The sequence below is a fragment of the Canis lupus genome, chromosome 7 (assembly GCF_003254725.2).
Source record: "Canis lupus dingo isolate Sandy chromosome 7, ASM325472v2, whole genome shotgun sequence".
Classification (NCBI taxonomy): domain Eukaryota; kingdom Metazoa; phylum Chordata; class Mammalia; order Carnivora; family Canidae; genus Canis; species Canis lupus.
Genome location: NC_064249.1, coordinates 77,231,708 through 77,252,522, shown reverse-complemented (window position 1 = coordinate 77,252,522; position 20,815 = coordinate 77,231,708). Strand labels below are relative to the sequence as shown.

General features: G+C 42.0%; 1 protein-coding gene and 1 long non-coding RNA gene across 13 annotated transcripts in view; one reads left to right on the top strand and one right to left on the bottom strand.

Annotated features, from left to right (window-relative positions):
• Positions 1-20,815, bottom strand: part of GNAL (G protein subunit alpha L) — a 142,434-nt gene that overhangs the window by 61,987 nt on the left and 59,632 nt on the right. The gene's annotated exons all lie outside the window — the stretch shown is intronic.
• LOC112648095 (uncharacterized) lies at positions 6,874-19,983 on the top strand. Its single transcript, XR_003128744.2, has 3 exons — positions 6,874-7,088; positions 7,363-7,410; positions 19,179-19,983. It is a non-coding gene; the product is annotated as an uncharacterized LOC112648095 (long non-coding RNA).

Below are 20,815 nucleotides of genomic sequence, written 5' to 3'. Positions count from 1 at the left end.
CTTTTTATTTTATTTTTGGGGGGTCAGGAGAAGGAGAGAGAGAACCTTAAGCAGGCTCTGCTCCCAGCACAGAACCCGATGTGGAGCTCAAGCTTACTACCCCAAGATCATGACCTGAGATGAAATCAAAAGTTAGACACTTAACCGACTGAGCCACCCAGGCGCTCCTCCTCAGTGTTGCTTTTTTTTTTTTTTTTTAAAATAATAGCACTCCCAGTAGGTGGGAAGTGGTATCTCATTGTGGTTTTGATGTGTGTTACTCTAACATCCAACAATGTTGAGCATCTTGTAATATGCTTATTGGTCATGTGCATTTTGTCTAGAGAAATGTCTATTTAAGTCTTTTCCTTATCTTTTTTGTTATTGAGTTGTAAGAGTTCTTTATATGTTCTGGATATTAGACCTTTATCAGATATATTGATTTGCAAATATTTTTCCTATTCCATGGGTTATTTTTTTCACTTTATTGATAATGCCCTTGTATGCACAAAAATTTTAAGTTTTGATGAAATCCAATTTATTTATTTTGTTGCTCCAGCATTTGATGTCATAACTAAGAAATCATTGCCTAACCCGAAGTCATGAAGATTTATCCCTTTTCTTCTAAGTCCCTTTATAGTTTTAGCTCTCATGTTTAGTCACTGATCCATTTAACTTTTTTTCCATATACGGTGTAAGGCTACCTATATTGTTTAAAGGTATATTATTTCTCAAACCCACATGAATATCTGTTGGAAATGACATATTTTAATACTAAAACAAGTCCATATTACACAAAGATATCTAATTTTATTTAAGAATTTTATAATGAAAAAAAAAAAAAGAATTTTATAATGTCCTCTTTCCCACAAATAGAATATAAAGAGTCTCACATAGAATTTTCATCATCATGTCACAGAGATGGTAGCTTGTCAAACATTTTGAAACTAGGATTACCTTTTCCCTCAAAACTTGTCTTCACTGCCCAGGTACTCCCTAAGTGACAACAATCAATCAGTCATTCAACAAACGCTGAGTTCCAACTGTGTGCTAGGTACTGTGTTAGGGATTGGGGAGACCAGAGTGATGGAGAGAGTTTGAAATTTTGCAGGTTATGTGCTCGGCACATGGTGAAGTGCTGGGGAGATGGACCACAAGTATAAGCCACCACTCCTGGTCTCAAGAGGTTAACTCTTTAGTTGGGAGACCATGCTCAGATATACCAACTAATTAGAAAATAATAAAGGGCAATAAAGTACTGAAAATAATATAATGACTGAAGTTATGGTGCCAACTGGGGAAGCCACAGAAAGTGAAATTGGCAGGAATTTGGAAAAGGGAGAGATCAGATCGGAAAGGTCTCTGAAGAAGGTAGGCTTAACCTCCAAAGAAACAGCAGGGCATGAACATTGAAGGTGGTAATAGTCAGGAGCCTGTGAACAGACTGGCTGAACTTGGTGGGTGGGAGAACTCGATAGCTGGGAGTCCAGGGTGAGGCTGGTGGTGCTGCTGTGGAGGCCGTGGGGAGGTCCCTGCACACCTGGATTACTGCAGAGATGGACACAGGAAAGCTGCTCGAGCCCAAAGTCCTTTGTAACATCCTCCTCCAGGTCCTTATCACTAAACCCAACAGAGCAGAAAGCTCTTTACATACGTGCCGCTGGTGGGGCTCAGGAGTCCAGGTGACTGCACCCAGAAGCTAAAGTTTTCTCTGCTAACAATGTTTTACCCAAATGTATCACACACACAGTACGGTGATTGTGTGTGTGTGTGTGTGTGTGTGTGTGTGTGTGTGTGTGTGGCTGCCATACAGGCATAGCATCTTATTTAGATAGTGTGGAGTTGGTTATATGTGTTGGGTTTTTTTTTTTTTTTCATTTTTAAAACTTCTGAAATGTTTTACCAAGAAAAACACCCAGGAGAGAAACCACTTCATTTACTTCAAACAAACAAGCACGATCTCTTGGTAATCAATCCTCTGTTTAGAAGGCAAGTACGAGTCCCCAATGGCTTCTCTGATCACCTCTCAAGCCTGGGTGTCTCTATCTCGCAACAAGGGAGCTGTGGCTACAGAAAAACACCAAGCTGTTCCTGCTACTGTGGCTGGCAACATAGATACAAATGGACAGGGAATTTAAAAATAACTGTGGCCAGGAGATCTCTTTAGAGTGTCAGCATCACTTTCTTGGACACCTTCATTAGGATGCTGGCAATGGCTAACGAATCCATGCCAGCTTCTCAACACAGAGCTTTCCTTCGGAGAGCCACCAAAGGGACAGCTCTGTGAGGGATCATCAGCCTCCCCAAATCAGGATATTTTGCTCTGCACATTCTGAGTCATAGTATTATTTCTTCTACTAAGCATTGAAATAATTTTGATAGAAAAATCAACAGGCTGTAAACTACAAAATTTTACATTATGTTAAATGCCAAAGGGGTCTTAGACACAAAACCCGAACGTGTTAACATTCATTTCTACCCCTATCGCGTCCCCTGAGCACCACCATAATGTTAAGACTTGCCAAGTTAAAATCAATGTAATAAACTCTTGGTGCATCTGCATGAACAATGAGGTCTCTCTCGAGTGTGAATGCCACACTATCACAAACAACATCTCCCAAGGGACGCAGTGATGTCAGAGTGTTGGAAGTTGGGGAATCGTGATGCACTAGCGGACGCCCTGGAGAATTCTCCTGTCCCAGCAATGGTGCCTCAAGGTCCCAGGGAGACAAATCATACCCCCACCCACCCAAGACCCAGCACTTAGCTCCTTGTCAGAGGAGTGGCTTGTGTAACTTATATTCAGACTATCAGAAACCAGTCCTCGACTTTATTTACTTTGAATACATCTGGCCTCTCACTACTTTTAACATAAAAGCACTATTCCTGGGCCACTGGAGAGGCTTGGAAAACTGAAGCCTTAAACTTGGGTTTCTAGAATTTTCTTCTTCTTTTCAATACCAATGACCTGAGGCGTTCCTTCTTACGTATTTATTCGACATTTAATTGACATATAATATTATATTGGTTTCAGGTGTATAACATACTGTTCTGATTTTTTAAAATATTTTTTTCTTTATTTATTTATGATAGTCACACACAGAGAGAGAGAGAGGCAGAGACACAGGCAGAGGGAGAAGCAGGCTCCATGCACCGGGAGCCCGACGTGGGATTCGATCCCGGGTCTCCAGGATTGCGCCCTGGGCCAAAGGCAGGTGCCAAACCACTGCGCCACCCAGGGATCCCCTGATTTTTTTTATATATATATATTGAAAATGAGCCTTTCCTTCTCCAACTCCTGCTAAATATCACAACTAATCAGATTTGTGAGATACTTCAAAGAAAGTATTTACTTTGAGACTTTCTTTCTGAAATACAGCAAGGTCACTGGGTCACCAAGATGCAAGACTGCATCTTGTTACACTGGCATTTCACAAACAGGACTTTTTACGCTCCTGGGTCTAAGCTTTTCATCACTCAAAGTTAGACGAGCATGATTTGCACAAATAGCATGTGAAACTCTGTGTCAGTGTAAGCTTGTTTCCAAATTATGATGGTAAATGCCAAGATAAAAGTGGAGATAAAATGTAAGTGGGATGAAGGAGATACACGGCGTACTTTAGTAAAAAAAAAAAAAAAAGCACTTAAAAACGGATGTCTTTGTTTATGTTTTCAATCCATAAGAGCAAAACTGTGTTATGTGATCTGTGGGGAATCTGTCTAGAGTCTTCCCACCAATCTGCTTCACAGGAGCGCTCACCTGGCGCTACCCGGAGTCCCCCAGGCGGGCCCAACGTGGGTCAGCAAACTATCTGGAAGCACCACCGACACGGTGGGAACCTACCACTCAGAGGCTCCACGCCTAGAGACACTTGCTGCTGCCAGAATTTCGACCATCATTTTAAGCTTCTCTGTCAACTCACAGCTTCCAGGCTTGAACACCCGGTGAAAGAACATTTCTGGCCATTGGGTCACAGACTCCAGCTTTGCCTGGGGTTGGTCCTGACTGACTCCTGGGCATTCCAAAGCCACGGCCAAGTCCCTAGTCCTGCAGCCGAGAGTTTCCCAGCAAGCCTTTCCCGGCCGCTGCTCTGTGTCCAGTGGGCCCAGCTGGGGTGAAGCAGAAGGTTCCAGAAGGCCCAGGGCCTTGACATGGAACTGGAGCCCAGCTGGAGACCCGGGGATGGTGGAGGGCTTGTGGCTTCAAGTCCTCCTTTAAACCATCCTTTACATTTAACATCGATGTTCTGTTTCTGAGCAAAAATACCCTTGATGACTTTGAACGAACCAAGATTTATTCTGAATCGTAAATAGAGAAGGGGTAATAGGGAAGTGCAGTTCTTACTATGGCCATGAACAGTCCCCACAGAGAAAGCAGGGACTGCCTTTTTGGTGTTGTTGTTTTTAAGATTTTATTTATTTCTTCATGAGAGACACAGAGAGAGGCAGAGACACAGGCAGAGGGAGAAGCAGGCTCCATGCCCGATGTAGGACTTGATCCTGGGACCCCAGGGTCACGCCCTAAGCCAGAGGCAGTTGCTCAACCCCTGAGCCCCCCAGGCGCCCCTCCATGGAACATTTTCCAGCACAGCAGGGCCTGACTAAACCCTGGAGAGCCACATCCTGCTCTGCCATCACTACAGCCTGAGGGGGCAGCAAAAACCCCCCTTTTAAAAGGGGGTGAACTTTTATTTATTTTTTATCTTTTTAAAATTTTTTTTGGGGGGTGAGCTTTTAAAATAGATTCCTCGAACCTTTCCCCAAGAATTCCTGAACCACAATCTCGGAGGGCAGGCTTAGGAATCGCGTGTTCAGAGCTCCCCAGAGGGTTCTGGAGTGCAGTATGATTGGGACTAAGGCCCTGGCCTCGTGGCTGAGAGGTTGGTAGGGCTCCCTAAGGTCTCAAAGGCCTGATTGTGGGAATGGCCGTGGTTTTGATTGAGGATTAACTTAATGGGGACAGAAAGAAATAAAGAAGGGAAATTTGCAGAAGGAAGTGGGAAACTGGCAGTGTCAGAGACCAGGCACTGAAATCCACTCTGTGTCTTTCTTTGTTCTCAAGCCAATCTAGTGCAGGCTGCCCACGATCCACTAAAGACACGTGGAAACTTCATGAGGGAAGTAAAATTCACCCAGGTGGCTAGACCTCAAATACAGGGAATCATCCAACCAGGATGAACACTGATGAGTTAAATGATGGCTGTCAAATGGTGCCAAAGTCTGAAATGTTCTATATCCATATCTTATGTCAATGTTGCAAAAAGTCACTAATGATAAAATTAGATGGTGCGGTAAATGTTGAGAACAGCTTCAGCCCATCTTCCTGAATATCATATCGTTGCTTTCAGGCACAAGAGCTGTTGCCAAAAAAGTGATGTTAATTAGCAGAGACTTTAGTTCTAACATGTATACATCTTAGACATAGAAATGCACTGTTCTGAAGTTTGTACAGAATAGACTTTTGCCACTGTCAGCGTCTATGGTCCTTTTTATTTGGTCATGGGAAGTAGAGCTGATTTAAACTAGGACCTAGTTAAACGCTATGGTCTCTTGGTCTTTAGCTTCTCGTGAATGCTGGTCTTATCTTCCTTATTAGACCATAAGCCCTAGAACAGAGATTATTAAAAAAAATCTTTTTCATAACCCTCCAAGCCTCTAACTCAATTTCTTGACCTCTGCTGGTGCACAATGAACATAGGATGTATCGTTTTGTTAGCTTGGGGATGTAGTAAAGCGGGTTGAATTAACAGAGGAATTAAGAAATGATGTTCTTAAAATATAAAACGATTTAAGTGGAAATTTGTGAACATCTGTCCACTACACTTCCTTAGTCACATGGAAAGAATCATTACGAAAACACGATTTCTCATTCAGAACCCCTTTCCTCCAAATGGATTTCTTTTTGGTGGAAGTTCTAGTGCTCAAAGGGATGGGAAGAGCAAGCTGAGTTTCTACTCCCTTTACAAATCCTTCTCTATATTTCAGCCATCTGGGGTCTGGGTGTGAGCTGCCCTGCGGGGACACAATCTTGCCATCACAGGTATCCCCTCCAGGGGAGCACGTACTCTGTAGCAGAATGGGTCCTAGGCTTTAGGATCCTGAATTATAAGCTAGAAAAGCACACACGAGCCAGAAGGACTAAGCTTCCCCTTCTCTGATTGCTGAGGGCCAGAATTCTTCACCCTGTTTCTAAGAACATCCTTCACAGGTAAGGAATAATAAGGGAGGGCAGGACCCACTTTGCTTCCCTCTCCTTTTTAGAACAGGGAACAAGTCGTTTTCTTTCACTTTAATAATTTTCTCCCTTGAGAGAGGAATTCAAACGTCTTTCACTTGCCAGGGGAGTGGGAGGAAGGTGGGTGGAAATCTTTAAAGATCTTCAATAACAGCTTGACACAGAGCTGAGCTGGCGCTGTAACCCATTGAGAGCCAAGGCCACATTTGAGACTTTGCTGGAGGCTGGGAACAAAACCAGGGCTCTGTTCAGAAGGACCCCTTCGGGCCTCACATCCACCCACTCGGACCCAATTCCTAAACTGCGAAAAAACAAAACCCAAACAATGCAGTTCACTTTTAAATTCACCCGCACTGCCTATTTTACTTAAGCTGATGAATTGTATGCTAAAGGGAGAAAAAAACAAAACCCTTAGACAGGCTAGATGGGGTGCTTTCCTGGACGAAGGGTTTTGGAGGGTCATGGCCTGCAGGGGGTGGGTGGGTCCTCGCTCAGAGCCCGGGGAGAAGTGCTCCCTTCTGGGCTACCAGTGCTGGCAATTCCAGAGTGCTCCAGCATCCCGCTCCCTCACACCGGGAGACCTTTGTGATGTATATTTGCCATTTGTTCCACTTGTGTGTCGGGCCCAGGCCCTCCAGCTCACCGCAGAGCAGCCCTACTCCACCTGCTGTGTGGGCAGCCACCCTGTGTTTCCAGAGTTTCCCAGAAGGCTGGCACCACCGGTGGGCAGAAAGCAGGTGCACCTACCTGCCCAAGCTTTGTGTCCGTTTTCATGGACTCTTTCACCTTTCAGCTTTCTAGACTTAAGGTCCGAATTCCACTGGGGCACGTCTTAGAAAAACTGTCCAGCAGACTTCACTGGCGTGAAGCAGGGGTAAGATTTCAAATGGCTGATAGAGACGGGACCTGAGTGTGGGGCTTGACAAAGAGCATGAATCACAGTAATTCTTGACTTTGGAGGAACTAAAAATGCTACAATATCTGGAACTTTCTCTCCTCAAACATTATTGTGCTGTCTTCTGGTTCTCAGTTTTAAATAGTAGTGACTGAGTAATGCCTCTTGTTTATCCCCCTTTTCTAAACTTGACTTCTTTGTACACCATGAATCATGTTATTTCCTCCCACTTTTCTGACTCCTTCATGTACAGGACACCCGGGCCTGCGCAGCTTCCTCAGAATTCAACAGAACATGCACAGTAAGTTCCTTTAAGGCTCAGAAATCAGGTACTTGCTTTTCTTCCTCTCCCAATTCCACTGAGGCTGTAAAAGACTTCCCCACTCCCCCGTATATCCCCTTCAGATTCATAATATAGTCCTTTTAAACACACAGAGACCAGAACCCAGTTTCTTGGCTCAGATGTAAAATGCTAATCTGTATGTTTTCAGTGAATTACTAAATGCTCTAAAAAAGTGCATGCATCAAAGAAAATGAAAAGAACAAAATTACTCAGTCTGTCCCTGCTTTAGCAATACACAATCATGTGGCTGTTTTTGAGCAAAGGCATTGAGAAGAATATATTGAAAAACACAGCATTAGGCTTATTGCAGCTTTCAATAACTACTGTGTGGTGAGGTAGGGTCTCACAAGAACACGGCTGTTGGCAACACCACCCATGAACGTGGGAAAGGGCCATGTGGTTGGATTCAGTCCCAACGCTGGGCCATGGGAATGGCATAAGAACTGAGAAGCAGCAGCTGGGTGACAGCAGCAGCTGTCATGCCCATTTGGCTGGACACCTCACCCACTCACCTGAAGAAAGAAAAGTGTTGCAGAGAAAGTTCTACAAGAGTAAGAGGTCCTTGTCAGCACTTGGAGGGCAAAAATGAGTGTGCCTGGCCCCTTGAGAAGGAAGTATGGCTACCAGGCCCAGGTGCCTACTCCTAAGTGAACACCACCCAACATGGGCTACCCTTCACAACACCCTCCATGCTCTGCGGGTACAGTGGGGCTCAGAGAAGTACAGCAAACAGCTACAATTGGTGCTTCTCGGGCAGCCCCGGTGGCTTAGCAGTTTAGTGCCACCTTCGGCCCAGGGCATGATCCTGGAGACCCAGGATCAAGTCCCACATCGGGCTCCCTGCATGGAGCCTGCTTCTCCCTCTGCCTGTGTCTCTGCCTCTCTCTGTATGTGTGTGTGTCTCTCATGAATAAATAAATAAAATCTTTAAAAAAACAAAACGAAACAAACAAACAAAAAAACCAAATGGTGCTTCTCACCTGGCCCTATGTCAGTCAGTAACTCCAAGGCTGAGGCTAGTTAAGAAGTCCTTATTCTCTTTGCCCACATTTCATTAACAATTTCTAGAAATTGCACATCAAAGTAATATTTTGTATATATTTTAAGTAAAATACATTATTAAATTTCACTTGTTTCTTTTTACATTTTAAAAACATGGCTACTAGAAAATGTAAAATTATGTGGTTTGCATTGATGGCTCACGTGAGATTTCTATGTTCTGTATTTGGTCAGTGTTGGTCTAGAGAATGCATTCATTAAAAAAGGGGTGGCCCCAGTTATGTGTATTGATGGAGTTACTCTGAGATCAGTAGAATATTATGGTTTTGCAAACACATAACAAAAGTTTGACTTAAAAGTTTATCTTCTGTATAGCTAATATGGCGTACTTAGAACGTGCAAATACTGAGCGTAATCTTTCACGTGTATTAACTCATTTAATCCACACTGCAACTCTGTGAAGTAGGCACTATCATGTCCATTTTCAAGAGGAACAGACTGAGGCATACTGAGTGAGATGCTGCCCCTTGGAAGAGCAGAGCTGGGCTCTGAACTCAGGCAGCCTAGCTCCAGGGAACAGCCTTCTCTCCACACCCATTTCTGTTGAATGTTGAAAGTTTAAATTACTTTTAAAATAATTTGGATTATATTCAGCGTGAAAAAGAAATGGGAGAGGCATTCATCTCTGGACTTAGAGTCTGATAAAGTCCAAGAATGACTGCTAGAAGGTGATATGAAATTTACAATAGTTATTTACTAGAACGATAGTTAATTACTTTTACAGGGACCCCTGGGTGGCTCAGCAGTTGAGTGTCTGCCTTTGGCTCCAGTTGTGATCCCAGGGTCCTTGGATCGAGCCCGCATTAGGGTACCCGCGGGGAGCCTGTTTCTCCCTCTACCTATGTCTCTGCCTCTCTCTCTCCGTGTCTCTCATGAATATATAAATAAAAATCTTTAAAAAGTACTTTTACAAATACTGATTGATTTTCTACTACATCTTCTGCATAATCAGAGTCTGTTCTCATGCATGTAATACCCTCCGTATCTTAAAGCCCTGTCATCTATCACAGTAAATACAAACCTCAAACAAAATTCCTGAGATTTATGATTCTCTTTATTGTGCAGTATGCTCACATAGCCCCTTCAATATCATCTATGTAAAATTTTCTTTTAAGAGAGGATACGAAACGCAAAAAATGTCAATAAAACAAACTTTGAATTTCTTTTTAATGTGGACTGCAGATGAATAGCTACTGGTTAATGACACATTATCACTTATCCTCACATGATCTCCTTTTGTTTTATCTTATTATTTATTTTTTTTTAATAATAAAATGAACACCACAAGCCCCTTCCCATCCCTCACACTAGACAGGATCAATAACTGACATTTACCCAGGTGCTCTTCCATATGCCCTTTCTCTGCTTCCTCTCCACTACTCTTAAGAGTGTGATGACCATTCTCTCCTCTTTTAAAAAATGTTAGCCCAAATATATGTATACTGAAACAATACGATATTTAGTTTTGCTTGTTTCTGAACTTTCCAGAACGGTATTGTATTATATAGAACCTTTCAACACTGCAGTTTTTCATTCAACTTTAAGATACTGAGATCCATCCATCTGTGATGGTGTAGGTGTCATTCATTTGATCTCACTGCCATGTACTCCATTGCGTGGCTATTCCACATATTATGCATTCGTTGTCCTGCTAGTGGGCATTTGGGTTATTTCCAGTCTTTTGTTCTTAAAAACAGTACCACTATGAATATTCTTGAACACGTTTCCTGTTACATATTCCTAATGACAACACTTATTTATTAAAACAAATATGATTTTTGAAATCCATTGAAATTCCTGCCCTCCAGCAGTAGCATTTCCTTAAAAATGGCAGAATAAACAAAGACAAAGTAGCTTAATGATTCTATTTTGTGCAATTCATAATTTCCTATCCATGTTGCTTAACAAATACAGCTTTTCAGCCCTTTTCTTTTCTTTTTTTTCATTTTTTTCAGCCCTTTTCATTACAAGTATAACACATGTAAAGCATATGTATAAATGATAAACGATATATAAATCACAAAGTAATTTAGCATCCTCACAAAAGACAAGATTTATCTTCAAAGAACTCAGTAATCTGTTCATTATGTAAAATGATGTTTTTAAAAGAATTATGCAATTAGCCATGGGAATGTTTACAACTGCTCTTTTCTTTTTTTTCGAAGCAATCTGATGTTTAATTTTTCACAAAAAGTAGTATTTTCTTCATTCTTAGTGTTCTACTGTTTTAGTAATAGACTTTTGGGGGCCTGGGGGTGTATGGGAGGAGAATGCTATAACATTCACTGTGCCTATCTATTATAAGATACGTGGCAACTTCAGAAATTCTGCATCTTTAAGAGGTGGACACTAGGCTCTCTCAGCCCCAGGCTGGGCTCTCTGGCTTGGGTGACACAAAGGAATCTGGACGTGTTCACTGCTGTCGTTCAAGGGTTAGGTGTTTCTAAGTCCAATTTTTTATGGATAAGTTGGGGAACGCTTTATTTATAGGGACCACAGATTCGGCATGTTGAAGAGATGCACGTAAGAGTACCTGTCGATAAGGAAAAAGAAAATGCATTTTCCTTACTCTGAAAGCCTTAATTTGAGCGCTTGTTTGGAGGTTCTGGCAGAGGAGCACAGCTACTTGTATATTCTTTTTTTTTTTTTTAAGATTTTATTTATTTATTCATGAGAGACAGAGAGAGAGAGAGAGAGAGAGAGAGAGAGAGAGAGAGAGAGGCAGAGGGAGAAGCAGGCTCCATGCAGAGAGCCCGACTCAGGACTCAATCACAGGACTCCAGGATCACGCCCTGAGCTAAAGGCAGATGCTCAACCGCTTGAGCCACCCAGGCGTCCCATCTACTTGTATATTCTTGACCAAAGAACAGTCCTCCTCTATCGGGGAAGGTCATCCTCTTTGATGAGGAGGGATGCATGTGGAGCAGTGAGGGAGGAAGGGGACACCACCTGCCCAGCCTGATCAGCAAAATCAGCTGTGGCCATCAATGGTGTGACACGTGTCATAGCCAAATGGCTATGACAAAGTCTTACTTTGAAATAGCCCTAAAAATCACTCATAAGTTTCAGTCATTCACTGGTTGATATGTAAAATATAACTGTTAGAATATCAATCCTATAGCCACACGTTCTGAGTCGGTTCAGATGCAAAGACACCATAGGTAGGGAGACTGGTTAGCAGTCCCTTATCAGTCATTCACCCCTCGGAGAAAACTTAGGCTTCTGGTTGGGTGTGGAGCTGTCAGGAATGTGTACTCAAAGTCTCTGTGTTTTCTGCTCAGTTTTATTATAATTCAAGCCCCTTTCTGGTTCTAGCATTTGAACTTGGCCAATGGTAATAAGAGTAATAATTTACACTTATGGTGTTTTTTTTTTTTTTTAAGATTTTATTTATTTACTCATGAGAATACACAGAGAGGAGAGAGAGAGGCAGAGACACAGGCAGAGGGAGAAGCACGCTTCATGCAGGGAGCCCGACGTGGGACTCGATCCCTGGTCTCCAGGATCACACCCTGGGCTGAAGGCAGTGCTAAATCTCTGGGCCACCCGGGCTGCCCCCCCCCACCCCTTTTTTTAATTCACCAAGCTTTTTCATGCACGGGATCTAATTCATTTAGATTAACTCCATGAATTAGGTATTATTGTCCCCATTGCACAGATGGAAAAATTCAAAGGCAAGTTGGCTACGAGGCTGTGTCTGGCCAAAATCTGACTTACATCTTTTTAATTTTTAGCTCATTCTATTGTATCACACCTCACTGGGGTTGACTGGAATAATTTCGAAAAACTGTTTGGATACAGGACCTATCTTCTATAGAGCTAAAATATTTTTACTTTAAGGAGCTAAAGAGTTTACTGCAACGTAACTGTAACTATTTTATTATTTTATTTTTTATTTTTAAAGATTTTATTTATTTATTTGATAGAGAGAGAGAGAGAGCGAGCAAGAGAGCACAAGCAGGGGAAAGGGTAGAGGGAGAGGGAGAAACAGGCTCTCTGCCGAGCAGGAAGCCTGATGCAGGACTTGATCCCAGGACCCTGGGATCATGACCTGAGCTGAAGTCAGATGCTTAACCAACTGAGCCACCGAGGCACTCTGTATTTATTTATTTTTTTAAAGGCTTTAAAATACTTGAAGACCCAGAGTTAACACATATAAAATTTGACAAAAACATATCCTTTTTTAGGTTTAAGGGGCATAATAAAACATTTTAGATATGTGCTCTGAAGGAAGGCCTTATGTGTTAGGACTCAAATAGATAAAAGCAGGTCACCAGGCTAAACCCCTGGACAGAGAGCAGGAATGTGACTAAGCAGAAATCCCTCAACTTCAGAGATGGTTTCAAGTCCCTGTAGATTAACTGTGTGTAACAGCACATGCAAACAAGTGTAAAAAACTAAAAATAGAAACTTTTCAGAGATATTTTTTATGCTACAACCAAGAAATGTAACACAAACCACCTGAGACCCTAAGAAAGAATAAGACTATGCAACCAAATGCTATAAAAAGGCACTAAATGAGCCAACGATCCATGCTCTAGTGGTGCATGTATTCCAACAACAACATTATTAAAGACTTCTCTCAACTGGTGCAGTAAGCTGCAGGATTCTTCAAGTGAGTGGAAAAAGAATCTCTGGTTGATACTTTCCGCTTTGATTTCTGTTGGTGACTGTACAATTAAATGTTTCCAATGGGATGCAGGAAGTGAATAAAACTGTAAAAGCATTCAAGTGAAAATGGCTGACTTTCAGCAAAAGTTTGGTTGATGAACTGTCCTTTGGGCCAGGGGCTGTCCCTAGACTTCACTTAGGGGTGTTCAGGAAATTCTACTTGACGGAATGAATGATCCAGTCATTCGTATGCTTCCATTTTCATCTACTTGGATTTTTGCTCCAAAAATAAACTGAGTGGCTATTAGATCTGATTATTGACAGACTAGCCTGAAAGAATGCCCTATTATTCCAGGTAATTTCCCCTTTTCAGGCTGCTATAGGAAGTTGAGCCCCTGCTACACAGGCTCCTGCCAGCAGGTCATTCCCTGCAAGACAGTTTGCTCACTGATCTCTAGGCACTTCATCAAGTAACTTATTCCATCCAACGTCCACCAATCAATCTCACTGTATATATGTCAAGGGCAATAATGAGTCATCATATGGATACCACACACTTGTAAACCTATGGGAAGAGACCTAATAATGGAAATTTTGGATGTCATGGCAAACTATTAGAAAGGGATGGATTTGGGAAACAAGAAATTTGCTTCCATCCTAACCATTGCTTGTAATTTCTTGCTACACTTGGCAACACCGTGAGACCCATTCTCCAACCCACAGCATGTCTGTCTCCACTTCACCAATGCCACGGTTACAGGGCTAGGAAGAGTGGGTCCCTCCATGACATCTATACCCTATTTCTAGTTCTTTCAATAGTCACAGTCAATGTATCTCCTGATCCATGATGGGAACCTAAAAATAGGTTCTTGAGAAAAGGGATTTTGACTTCCTATATGAATTTTCACCTGTGTACCCATTGCATTACTTAAACGGGACCTTTGTTAAAATTCCACTGGTTCTCTGAGCTGAATCGTCCTTTCAGAGATCATCTTGCTCAGCATCCATTTTTATAGATGATGCAACAAAACCCCCAGCTATTGAGTGATATTTCCCAAGGTTTCATCGCTAGTTCTGAGGGGAAGAGAAGCTAAGTCTCTTCCTACAGTCCCTGTCACATCATCCTGCCTCTGCAGATGTGACTCCAGGCTCCAAAGACTTGCATAATGATATAGGGGATGTTCACTTGGTCTGCAGTTAGCAGCATTTTTGAAGAAATAACTGAAACTAAGAAAACTAAATGGGATTTAATTTGGACACAAAAGGAACCTTGTCTATACAACCACAGAGGATTCAGATATTCTAGAGAATTTAACTCTTCTTTGATATTGATCTATGTTCATCTGTTCCAAGTATGGGTCAAAAAACCATATAATACTTTTCAACTCTGATGGCAGGTAATCAGACAGCTGCTCTTCCCCCTGCCTCACTGGTCACTACTCACTGTGTTATGTCATGGGTGATTGTGAGGGTCCCTCCCCGAATAGCATGTGTTTGGAGGCAACACAGTCAGCTACCTGTGGGAAGCAAGGCAGTAATGGGAATCTTAGGTGCCAGACAAGCTGGTAGGCAGGTGTAGACTCTGGCACTCAGAGGCAGCGGTGTGAGGGCATGTAAAGGGTAGACCTCAGAGCCAGACTCTGGACCTGAACCCACCACTGACTATTTGTGTGGCCTTCATCTCTGCATTGCAGTCCCTTCATGTAGAAGATGAGACACCATGAGTCTCCGCAGCTTGGGTGTTGTGAGGATTATGTGAGCACACATGTCTGTAGCCCTAAGCGGTGGTGAGTACTGGGTGAGTGTCTGCCCTTTGGGGAAGGCTGAAATGCTTAGCAGCCTTCACCACATAGGTAGCTGCCCATCTAGCTTGCCTACTGGATTTTGATTAGACAACTTGCAAAGAAGAGCATGAAGAAAGGCATTCAGTAAAAAAAATTCCAAGTGCTAATTATATTACAGCCAGAACAATAGGTTCTTCTCTTATCTCGTCATCCTTATTAAGATTTGAAGATGCTGGGGATCCCTGGATGGCTCAGCGTTTTAGTGCCTGCCTTCAGCTCAGGGCTGATCCTGGAGTCCCAGGATCGAATCTTACATCAGGCTCCCGGCATGAAGCCTGCTTCTCCCTCTGCCTGTGTCTCTGCCTCTCTCTCTCTCTCTCTCTGTGTGTCTTTCATGAATAAATAAATAAAATCTTAAAAAAAGAGATTTGAAGACGCTTTTCATGAGCATATTTTTTGCAATCCAACTGTAGCGTTTAAATGAACACATTGCTTGGATTAATATATCTCTTTATTTACGTTCCTTCCCTCTTGTGACAAAGTTTGCTGTATTCTGAACACATGGTACAAAGAAATGAAATAGTATCAGGTCTTCACAGGCACAGAAGGCACAGTATGAACAGTGCTCCTGAAGCAGGTCGGTTGGGGTAGCAGGGAATTTAATGTGATTTTAAGCTGTATGGTTCACTGTACCTTAAAATGAGAAATTCTCACTGATTCTGTGTCATCTGACAGATGAACAGTAAGAATACTGGTCCCAGAAGGAGGAGCTGTCCTTTCTAGTCGGGCTGTGAATTTGAGCACCTTCGCCCTGGGATCCTTGCTCCTGATCTGTGACGTTACTCCAGCGTTCTCTGAACTTAATGCCCATCATAAACTGAGTTTTCACAAGAGGACCAAAGGAAAGGAGAGTGTAAAAAATGCATTTGGCCTTCTGATTCCTAATGTTGAGGAAAAGTGAATGGCTTTTTATTTTGACACAATCTTTAGGCTTTTATGATTTATTTAGTTTTGAGGTTTCATTCCTGGGGGGCCCTCCTCTTATGCACAAATGACTATTAGTATAACAGTGAAAGAAATTTGACAAATGACAAAGCAAACCTACAGCACTTGACCCAGTAACAAATCTTCGTGATGAACAGAAAGTAAATTTTCAAAAAAATTACTTTAAAGTTTTCAAAAAAGCCAAAGAATGAAGAGAAGATTGTAGTATTTTTAAGTGTTAAAATCTTATTTAGAAGTTATCTCTCATTGTTACACAAATCAGAAAGATGTATGTGAACCCTTACAAGATTTGAACCCTGTCTTCATTAACATGCTTTTTTTTTCATTAACATGCTTTTTACATAAAAACTTATTTTCTCAAGAATACGGAATTCTTTTTTTCTAATGTGCTAATTGAAATAGGGTTGTTATCATCTAAAAATAACATTTTGTATAATCAAAACAAGAGTAGCTGGAGAAACCAAAAGAGCAACATGGGTAGCTGAAATTAAGAACAAGAAAAGTGGCTAATGAGTCAAGTATCAGCAAAAATGTGAATCCTGCAGAATTGTATTGAAAAATGTGCAATATCCTACTGAAAAAAGAGCAATTCTAGAAACTGAAGCTGCTTATTTTTAGGCATCACTGGACCATGACAATGGATGGACAGACTATAAGTCACTTCCCTCCAGACTCTTCTCTCTAGGCATTAACTATCACAGTTAAGTCCTAGGTAAATCAACAGTTAGCAAGAATCTAGAGAGTCTATCAATCTAAATCAAAGATTTCTAGACACTTCTTGGGTTTAACTTTTTCAGCAAAAATTTTCCCATATCAATGACTTTTGATTAGGAATCTTTCTGAAACAGTCCATACATCCTTGCCTTCTTGAAAATCTGGTATGTCACTTCTTGCTTCTTAAAGACATAGGATATAAATTATGAGCATCAATCACTGTATTTGTGATGTGGACAAGTGACACCCACACAGAATGTGTGGTCCCCACATAGAATGCCTCAGAGGATTGCTTTTTGAGTTCTTGTGCATGTGTTCCACTCATTTCTGTCTTTTTCCTTGTTGTTCATAGTACTTTTGTCTGCCCCTTCTTAATTTTTAATCTGATAAAGGCTTAGTTATTTCACTTGTAGCTAGACCCTTTGGTATTATGGCATAGAGTGTGGGCTAGTTAATCCACCTCTTCATCCACTTCATGGGGTTTGTAATGGGAGCCACTTCAAAGGGGTGTGTGTGTGTGTGTGTGTGTGTGTACATGCATTTGTGTGTCTGTGAAATGAGATAATCCACGTAAAACCTTAGAATGGTATGTGTTGCAGAGCTAAGAATTCGATAATACCCAAACCAATGGCTAAAAGATATTTTCATAAATGAGAGCTTGTATGAGTATAGACAAGCACAGGGACTTGGAACAAAACCAGCCTGGTCCCCTCTTCACCCTCATGTGCAGTGAGTGCCAGCAGTTGGTTATTCGTCCCTCCCTCAGAGTTGGGCAATGATCCAGGGCAATTCCTTCAAGGTATTAGGTTTGCCTTTAGTGGTTGGGAATCGGAAAGAAGTCACAGTTGAGGGCAGGTTCAGCAGGAACTCTCTGCCTACACTCCGGGCTCTTTTGAGAGATGGCAGCCAGGCCTCTGCTGTGGGAAGAGCTATCATCTCTCGGATGAGGAGCTGAAAGCTGGCCCCAGCCAGGCCAACCCCACTCACCCTCAGGTTGACGATCATATAGCCAGATATAGAACTGCACTCATAGACTGACTATTTCTTATCTGAGACATACAAATGAATCAGCAATTTCCACTGACCTGAACCCTAAAAACAAAGATCAAAATGATGATGGTGAGTGACCTGCCCAAGTCACACCTGCTGCTGAAATCAGGCTTGCTCAGAGTGTGGTATGGACCACCGGTCCCTGAGCCCAGGAAGGCGACATAGCAGGTTCTGGAGTCCGACCCCCTGGGCTCCCGTCCTGAGCCACATGCTTGCCAGCTCCAGGACCCTGGGCGCGTCAGCTGCTTCTCGGTGCTCGTGCTTCCTCATGTGCGAAATGAGGGCAACAGTGCCCACCCCAGAACGCTGCTGGGAATACCTCCCCCTTGCCCAGGCAGCACTTGGCATGAAGAATTGTGTGAATGTCACCCACTATTTTCATTGCTATCGACTCCATTTACCGACATCACCAAAAAAACAAACAAAAAAACAAACCCAAAACCCAGATGAAAAAAAATGTTTTTGATAGTCTTATGCATTTTAAAATTCCAATTTGATTTTTCTTTATATTTTATCTAAATTATATAATTTATGCCAGGTGAAAACATTTTCTGCAGAAGATAGTATTTTTAACTCTTCCCAAGCAACCCCAAGTCTTGAAAAGCTACAGAAGAGAGAGGGTCCCTTGCAAACACCAGAGTTTTATTCAGAGCCAGGCTTGCCCCAGGGCCATGCCCCCCAAGTACTGGGCAGCCTGCACAGCACGGGCATCTGACAGCCAGGAGGCACAGGTGCCATCCCACGTCAGTGGCAGTTCCCAGCTCCCAGCTCCCAAGGGCCCTGATGGTCTCAGGAATTCTGTGAGGATCCCAAGCACTGCACTGCCTCTCTGGGGAGTGGGGGAGTCCTCCCACTGTTGCTCTCCCGTGAGCAACAGTCCTCTGCATGTTTCTGGCACACATGTATCTGACAGCAAAGTCCATAAGTAAAGTTTCTAGAGCTACAGCACTTGGCAACACCTAAAAAGGCAGTAAATATACATTTAATAGTGTCACAAGAAAGACATTTAGAGGGATGCCGGGGTAGCTCAGGTCGTGATCCTGGGGTCCTGGGATCAAGTCTCACATTGGGCTCCCAGCAAGGAGCCTGCTTCTCCCTCTGCCTGTGTCTCTGCCTCTCTCTTTCTGTCGCTCGTGAATAAATAAATAAGGTCTTTTAAAAAAGAAAGGCACTTAGATAGTAGCTAACATTTATTGGATATTTACAGGGTGCCAGGAACAGTGCCAAGCACTGAGATGCATTAGTGTATTTAATTTCCATCAGGAGATAAGCATTATTATGATTTTATCCCCATTTTGCAGATGAGAAAACTGAGCACAGAGATATCTTACCCAAGGTTATATAGTAGATGGCAGAGATGAGGCAAGCATGTCTATAATGTTAAGCAAGCTCTCTTCTAGTCACTAAAATGACTCAGATACAACTGTTTTAATATGACTACATATGTAAAGCTATTATTATTAAATTTCTGGCACTATTTTGCTTCCTTTCTTTTCAAAAAAGAGTCTGAAGAAAGGATGCCAACTAAGGGAACTAATTCAGAGACTGGCTGCCCAGAGCACCAACCTTCTTACCTCCCACCTCCAACACACACGGAGCCTCTTCCAGGTCACCACACACACAGTGCTTTAAAAGGACTGCTTGAAGTTCTCGTTATGACCGGAAACAAGCAAACACCTCATGTCCTTGGCCACCCAGACTGTGTAACTTCGACCCAACAAGCACTGAAGCAGCACGGATTAAACAGCTCAGGATGTGGAAGTGGGACATGCAGGCAAGGGGCTGTGAGGGGCCGGAGAACAGGATTTGCCACCTGTCACCTCGCAGGCGGTGAAACTCTCACAGGAGATGGCTCCTTGGAAGGCTTCTGCCCAGACGTGTGAAGAGGCCAAGGATGTGAGGAGAAGCACCTCAGAGGAAACAGGTGATAAGGAGGGGCACGTAGACGGTTCTGACCAGAGTGAAGCAGAAAGGCAGGGGAGAGGGAGACTTCTGGAACAAGAAGGAAAGAGCCCTGCCCTGCTGCAGCCTGGCCAGTGATGGTGGTCCCCATCCAGGACCTGCTGTGTGAATGCAAGGCTGTCTCCCAGGAACAGGGGCATAAGGGACCGAAGGTGGCAGGTGGTACCCAATCCATAAGGTTAAGCCACACGAAACTGTGTATTGTAGGTAAAAAATGGCCACATCTGAGCAATTTCTCTTTTTATTTAATCTATGTCTTATTTATTTTATAACTGGACATTTGTACCTTTTGATCCCCTTACCCTATTTCCTCCATCCCCCTAGCTCCCTCCTCTATACTCTGGCAACCACCAGAATGTCCTCTGTATCTAGGACTCTATTGCTGTTTTGTTTTGTCTTTTAGATTCCACATATAAGTTAAATCAGGTGGTATTTATCTTTTCCCTGTCTGATTTATTTCAGTTAACATAGTACCCTCTGGGTCCCTCCATGTTGTCACAAGTGGCAAGATCTCATGCTTTTTCATGGTTGAGTAATATTCCACTGCATATCCATTTATCTACTGATGCATGCTTGAGTTGCTCCCATAGCTTCGCTATTGTAAATGATGCTGCAAAAACATGGCAATGCATATATTTTTTTGAATTAGTGTTTTGTTTTCTTTGGATAAATACCCAGAAGTGGAACTGCTAAATAAATAAATAAATAAATAAATAAATAAATAAATAAATAAATAAAATAGAGATATATATAGAGATATCTATATATCTATATAGATATATATAGATATATATCTATATATCTATATAGATATATATAGATATATATTTAGAGAGATATAGATATTATATAGATATATATATTATATAGAGATATATAATATATAATATATATAGAGATAATATATAGATATAGATATAATATATATAAATATATTATATAGATATAATAATATATCTCTATAATATATATATAATTATAATTATTACAGATATAATACATAGATATAGATATTATATATATATATATAGAGAGAGAGAGAGAGAGAAATATCAACTTTTAACTTTTTGAGGACCCTCTACACTGTTTTCCACAGGGGCTGTACCAATTTGTATTCCCGTCAATAGCACATGAGAGTTCCATTTAATCTATATCCTTGCCAACATTTGTTATTCCTT